This window comes from Vollenhovia emeryi, unplaced genomic scaffold (genome assembly GCF_000949405.1).
Source record: "Vollenhovia emeryi isolate VEMERY1.0 unplaced genomic scaffold, V.emery_V1.0 DF939670.1, whole genome shotgun sequence".
Lineage (NCBI taxonomy): Eukaryota > Metazoa > Arthropoda > Insecta > Hymenoptera > Formicidae > Vollenhovia > Vollenhovia emeryi.
In genome coordinates, this window is record NW_011966696.1 from 7,921 (window position 1) to 15,532 (window position 7,612).

Here is a 7,612-nt window from a genome sequence, read left to right on the forward strand (position 1 = left end):
TAGAGAAATGAACGGGAAAAGTACAAAAGCGATGAATCACAGCGCGCCGCGTGAGTGCCGCGCGCTCTGAGGCGCTGCGGCAAAATCGATAATTAAACCATTTAAAATTTTATAAATTGTTATCCAAGAATGGCATATTGTTTTTATGACCCTAAAGTATCGTTTAAGCAAAAAAAATTTTTCGATTTTTTGAAAATCCTAGAGTGGTTTTACCCCTTAAGTAATATACATGTTATTGCGAATAATATTACCACAGCCCCGGTGGTCGAGCTGGCTAAGACGCCCGTCATGGATTGTAGGGAGGTCCCGGGTTCGAATCCCGGCTGGGGTAATATTTTTTCGCAATAAGAATTTTAATCGCCAGATACGGTCAACAAAATCACCAATATTGTTAATTACTACTGGCAATCTTAAGAATATTCTAGTTGATAACCAACAAGTTAAAAAAAGAGAATCCTCTCTGGGATATACTGGGCAGCAATGTGAAGATAAATTCAAGGACCTTAGGAAATACTATGTGAAAGCTAGGGACCAAAATGAGAAAGGCAGTGGCCTTCCAGTTGCTACGTGCAAGTTTTATAAAGAGATGGATGATGCTCTTGGTGACAAGCTAGTTTTAAAGCCTGTATCTATAGCTTCAACACTAAAGAGGCATAAGCAACGTGATAGTCAGGGCTCTTCAAGTACAGCTTCTGTACTCGCAGGCAGCAGCAGTGAAGGCAACAGTGATCATAGCTGTGAATCTACTCCTAAATTCAAGAAGAAAAAGAAGTGTTGCTGAAAGAAATATTAAAAGACTACTTGCCACAAGAACAGAAGAGTCTACGAAAAAGGAAGAAGCTCGACAGAAAAGGCACACTGAGCGTATGCAGCGGCAGGATTATGCCCTCGAGGTTTATCAAAGCGTAATGAACAAACTCCTAGAGAAGTTGTAAAGTGGTAATGTTGCTTTCTCTATGTTTTTTTACTGTTTACACTACTTTCTAATCTCACTAATTTTTTTCTTTGGTTCTTTTAGTTCCATATTATTGAAGCACTTGATACCAGAGAATGCCAGAGAGACCAAGGAGCCAAAGATTAAATGTGATTTCGTTTATTTTATACAATTCTTAAGCTAGTCTGTTTCGTTCCTAATTAATGATTTCGTTTCTATTAATCTCTGTGTGTGTAGTAGTTTAAACACTTTCATTTCTAAAATTAACTTCATACATTTAATTAGGTGGACGTTTTTAATTTTTAATTTAAGAGGGTTTAATTTAAGAATATTGTTAATTCAAGTAGCTCTTATAATTTTATAAAGATATAAAAAGTTAAACATATAGCAGAGTTTATAATTTAATAGTAAGGATATAGAGAATTAACATACAAAGGATGTAGTAGTTTTGTTTTGGGGACTGGTGCTACCTCATATAATGTTATAAGGGTTGCAGAGTTCCTTATACACGTTGTCAATTCAGGCACTTAATGTGATTTAATGTTTAAAGACTGAAAAACACTATGTTATGTTAAGGATATATTTTAATTATAAGTAAAATGACGTGATAGAATAAATACAGTTTTGTTATAAGTATTAATGTTTTATTTCAATTGTCTTTTTCTTAAAGACTTGAAGGCAAGGTTTCCTGATTTAAAAAAATACGCAGTTAAAAGTTACATTATCAAACATGGGTTACTAGATAATTTCTCTTTGCCACACCAGCATCATCTTCATCTGGTATTGGATCATGAAGTAACACCTTGAGTGTAACTTATTATTGTGTAACACTTTGATGGCGCTCGGCCCCAAAGTTTGCATCTCTGCATATGACTTGTGAGTACATGGGAGTACATACGAGATGCAGAAAATCGCGCGTTCTGTGCGCCTGCGCAATGGAAGCCTCACGTCCCTAATACTTGACGAAAAACCATCGAAAAACCACTCGATCATCGGTATCGTTATAGTTGTATACATATAACTATAAATATATTCGTCTATGATAAATATTAATAAATATATGAACAAATATATTTTATGCGATTTTTATTTAATATATATGTATTTAATTAAATACATACAACATCCCCTTCACAGAGTAATCTATATTTCATATAATGCCCAATATTGCATGTAAAAATTAATACCTGTAATGATGAGAACGAAATTTTTGTAAGTTTTACGTTGTCGAGATCTGCTCAGATCCGGAAAGATCTGCTCAGATCCGGGAAGATCTGACGCATAATGTCTGCTCAAATTTTTTAGGAGATCTGATGTCAGATTAGATCCGAAGAGATCTGATTCGATCAGCAACCCAACTCTGCAAACTAAGAATGATCAGATTTGGTGAGATCAACATATGTTTGGTTGGGTCTGACCAAACCTGGTGAGATCTGATGCGTATCTCATGAGATCGGAAGAGATCCGACTGGACCTGCGATTCAATATCGAACAGCAGCAATGGTCAGATCTTGTGAAATCGGACTAAAGTTTAGCATGTCTGGCTGGATCTGATCAAATCTGGCCATGCAGATCTGGCGAGATAAAATTTTATCCAATCAGATCTGACTCTACTTTAATTTCAGATCTCGTTGTATCTCATTTTATCAAATCAGACATGGTCAGATCTCCATTTTTTCCCGGGTATTTTTGAATTATAAATGCGGATATACATAATATATCAGTTTCGTTGCGGATAAATTTTGTCTCATTCTCAACTGAAAGATTTTGAGATTGAGAATTAAGGGTTTGTGATTCGTTAATTTTTGTACTGTTTCCTAGTTGTTGACATGAATCTTCTGGTAGTGTTTCAGCAGGGAAGGGAATAAGAAAAATATCGATATATAATATAGATAATATACATTTATTTTTTATGACAGTGCCACCAATTGAACAGTTTAAATACATTTTACAAAGCACAATTCGATACATGTTTATGGCAACGTAAAGTATGTGTAGCGTCCATCTTATTCAACGATTCCACGTCTTCGTAGTGCTCGTCGATGCTTTCGGCGTAGACATCCTCTCTCGCGTCGTCCTGTAACAAATCCCGCAACCATTCTCGTTTTTCAAGCCCCTTTACGTAAACGATGGGCAATGTTTCATTCTCCGTCACCGTCCACAACGCCCTTGTAATCAAGTCTTTAGCAGTGAAGTACCGAACCGTTCCATCATCCCATTGCAATCCGTGATGTTTGACCGTCAACCAGGATAGGCGCTGCCTATCCGCTTTGCTGAGAAAATTTCATGGCTCGGAGTTTTCGAAGATATAATGAGAGAGAATATATCCCTCTCTGAAAGCGGCAAACTCCTTCACGACGAAGGAGTCTTTGCCAACGATGAAACCTTGCAGATCGATAAACGTTAGTGTAGTCGTGACGACACCTTTGAGACTGCACCTCGTCGCGATACATGAATCTTTCTTATATTGGAATACTGCTGACATCGAAATTTACATGATTTTACGCACTACATTGGACAATGGGCAGTATTCGATGACACGATCGTACAAGATGAGACAGTAGGCAGTAATATTTGCAGGCACATTCTCCTTGCAATCAAATTCTATGCGTACATCCACAGTAGCGCTCTTGATAGACTCGTTCTGTCGCGCGCAATCGATGACTACGAAAGGTCCATTCATCAAAAATATGGTTACGTTACAAAGCATTTCATAGCAGTCGTATCCATAATAAGCTTTACGAAAACGTGCATACATGTCAAAAAGTATAGCGTATTTATTTTTTTGAAGTCTAAATTTAGGTCATCATATGGATAAAATTCAGAGTTGAGATAAAGTTTCACGTTGGTCAGATTACAGTCATCGAATACGCTCGCATCTTCAGACATGATATTCTTTCGGCCAGTCTGCAGAGCAAAGATAATATATCGCGGTTTCTCTAACTGAGTCGCAGATTTGATACCCCATGAATGTCTGGTTGTGCTCTGCAATAGTGGGTACTCGTACAGTTCCCATGATCGGAAACTCATACTCAGATATCGTCCGCTTTCCAAAGCTCGTAGCAAAGATAGTTTATTGGCCTCATTCAACATAACGTGAGGCATTCGCCACTGTACTTTAAATAGTTCAATTTCTGGTTCCGTCTTCGAATCTCCCTTGACAGAATTGTTGTCAGTGCGCGCTCGTATCAAAATCAATTCATGACGAGCGTTAATAACCACGCGTTTGTAATCCTCGCAAAAGCCTAAAAGCATGTTGAGCGGTACGCAAAAATTAAAGTCTCCTTCCGGTATGGCTGATAAAGTGTCCCATCCCATCCATTTCGCAAGATCTGCGATTTGTCATACGTTAGCGATACATAGCTCTTGATAGTGCTGGTTATTCCAGCGTTTCTGATGCGATCAATCTCCACGCCGTTGAGTTCGTATCGAATTTCGTCAAATATAAATGCCACGCAATTATTTGCGAAAAAATTCTCCGCATCATTGTTCTTCTTCTTCAATTTTCCTTCGATGTAGGGTAAGCTTTCACACGGTAACGTGTACAAATCCTGTTGTTGTATGGGTATCCTTATTTTATCGCTATGCCCAAACGTCGTATTGACATACGGATTGTATGTATGAGTCTCAATTTTGACAATGCTATTGGCAAAAATCGGCTCGCGTCCAATATTCAAGATATCAACCATTTCGTACTTTGAAGCCTAATGATTTCAAAAATTCAATGTTCGACGCAGTGAGTTTCTTTTTATCGGACGATAGGATTTGTTTTCCTTTGATAAAACTTTTCGCCTGTTCCACTTCGTTCAACACTAGCATCTCTCGTTATCGTTGTCTCCTCCGCACATGTAATCTGACGGTGATCTCTTCCCCGCGAAAATCGAGCAGTTGACCGTTCTGATCCACAATACGAATCGTCAGATCCGTAATGCTCCGTACGACGATCGGAAGATAAATGATCTGCGCAGGTATTTCCGATATCTTATATCCTGGCGGAACGCTCGGCGAAAACTCGTGTATCGTATGCACGCGCTTGTCGTTGCTGTATGCACCCGCGATCACATTGCACTCTATGCGAATAATATTTACGTTAATGATATTTATCGATACGTCCGATTCATGCCACTGTCGCGGCTCTAGTATACGATTCGTTGAAAATCCCAACAGCGATCCAATATTGTTAGGTTTTGTAAAATTTATCCTGTGAGCACACTTGATTTCGCTTTTCATCGTATTGTTGTTAGCTCGAATCGTCAATGGGTACTCGTCATCGTCATCTTCCCCGATGTCTTTTTTCCTCACATTTTTGGAACGAGAATGTAAAAGCGTACGTTTCAGATACGTGCCAATGTCGCGCAATTCGTACGATTCTTCGGGAATGACAATCTTCTTGTCGTCATAGTAGAATTTATTGTTCGATGAATTTACATTCGGGACCGTGTAATACGTTTCAAAGTCCGTCAGACCGAGTTCGTAATCACCATAGTTCAAATCAACAGCTGGAAAGTAGCTTACCGAAAGGATGCTACTCTTGTCGGTGAGTGTAAACGTTAGTGACATGTTTGAGACTGATGTCAAATGTGCAACGCTAGCTTTTAAATTGATTATCGACTTTTTGTAGAAACTGCAGACAAAGTTGCCCACAATTGCTCTGATCGTAACGCTGATAAGGCATGCGATTGTACTCAATTCGTGTCACGTTGTTTATTAGATATCGCACCAATTCTCTCGGTGGTCGAAGATTACCAAAACTGTCGAAATACATACTATATGACGCGATTTCCTCTCTTCGCATACGCCATCCAATGAGTGCCCGGTCCTTCGACATGTTCTTGTTTCGACGCACTCCTCCCGTTGGTAGGCCAGTACGCATAAAAATACCTCTAAAATATGGAATGTGCATAAGTTTTGCGAGTTGTTGTAATTGTACGTTGGTAGTTGCACCTTTTGGGATTTTTAACGTCTTTTTGACGTTTTTTTCTCTTCGAAACTCCTCGTCCACGTTTGTACGGAGCGAGATAAATTCCATGACCTTCCATGGCGCGATTATGACGCTGCAATTCTTCCAGCTGACGCTGCGCGGCCTTGTTATCATTCACAGCCTTTGCGACTCCCACCGCTCCACCGACCAATGAACCGATAACTCCCAGTAACGGTAGGATCGGTAGGATACTGCAACGTTTTGCCACCGGAAGTATTCGTTTCTTCGCTGTTTTCTGTTTCTTCGTTGAATTCTTTTTCTTCGTTTTCAGACCCATACTGAGTTTTGTTTTGGCCTTCATAGCCGTCCAAACGGCTGTAGCAGCAGCTCTTTCCCCGAGAGCCGAATCCTTCGCGGTAATACGTTTTTGCGCTTTCGCGGCGAGTATATTGTCGGCAGCGTGTCGTTCTGCGATATCGTTGCTATGCGAATAGGCTATATCGTGTTCGCGACACGCTGCATCCAGCGAGTTAATACCCCGATCGCCTCTTGCCAAACGTTTTTCCAAATGAGTTCCCTGACCGCAAAACTGATAACCAGGGATATGTAATTCGATTGCGTTGCGTGGAAGTGCGTTTATCACACGATTTAACTCTTCCAATCTTCGCCGACATTCGCTGCAATTTTTTATCAACGGCGCACTATGGGACGTTTCGCCTATTTTCTGGCCAAAAGTGGCAAAAATCAAAGTCGAAGTTCGTAATGTTTAACAATTGGAAAAGTTTCTATAAACATTAGTTAGACACGGAGAAAAATTTAAGACCATTTGTTCCACGCAAAGTATTTTTTCTGTCGCATTTTGTGTTCGAAAGTGTGTAAAAATGTACCTCGAAATCACGAAAGTTTATTGTTTCTTTGATCTTTTTTTCTCCTCCAACGTTGAAGACCGACGTACAAATCACTGCTTGAAATACTTTTTTAGCATAAGTTAATGCTTGAAAATAATAAAAATAAATTAAGCTTTGGCCATTCTGGAGGGGAGAACTTTAAACTTGAATTAGAAAAAGTAATGATTTTATCAGTTTCTGATATTTAAAAGACCAGAACTTCCGAATAACAAGTGATAACAAACAAATTTGGATTTAAGTGTTAGGTAGGATACTACTCTTCTTAAAACCGTTTAGAAAATTTGCCCTTAGGCACCACTTCGTGAGATATGATTTTTGTAAGCAGACAGTTTAAAAATTTGTCTGTTTCTACTCAATTCGGCAAGTTTGTGATTATAGTCGAAAATATTCGTTCTAGGATTTTTGAGGTCGCTGAATCTGAATTTCAAGTCAAAATTAAAATTATGAAAAATTAAATTCAAAATAGCGGATCCAATATGGCCGACATTGTGAAAACTTGTTTTTCTAAAAATGTGTATCTAAGTGTTTTGGGGTCACTGATTACGAATCCGGTGTCAGATTTTCAAAATTGAAAATGGCGGATTCAATGTGGCCGACAAAAATTTTGTAAAATAATTTTTTTAAAGATTTGGTATCAGGGGGTTGATTGCGTACCCAATACTTGGGTGAAAATTACAAAAGTGAGCAAATTTACTAGATGTTGACCAATGAGGTTATAAATATGCTCACTTTTGTATTTTCACCAAGTTGTGTGATACACAATCGGCCTCCAGATAACAAATCTTAAAAAAATTATTTTACGAAATTTTTGTTATCCATATTGGATCCGCCATTTTTAATTTTGAAAAT

General features: G+C 38.6%; 1 non-coding gene across 1 annotated transcript; it reads left to right on the top strand.

Moving 5' to 3' along the window:
- Window positions 1–255: 255 nt before the first annotated feature.
- Trnam-cau lies at window positions 256–331 on the top strand. Its single transcript is given in 2 exon segments — window positions 256–291; window positions 298–331. It is a non-coding gene; the product is annotated as a tRNA-Met (tRNA).
- The last annotated feature ends 7,281 nt before the right edge of the window (window positions 332–7,612 follow it).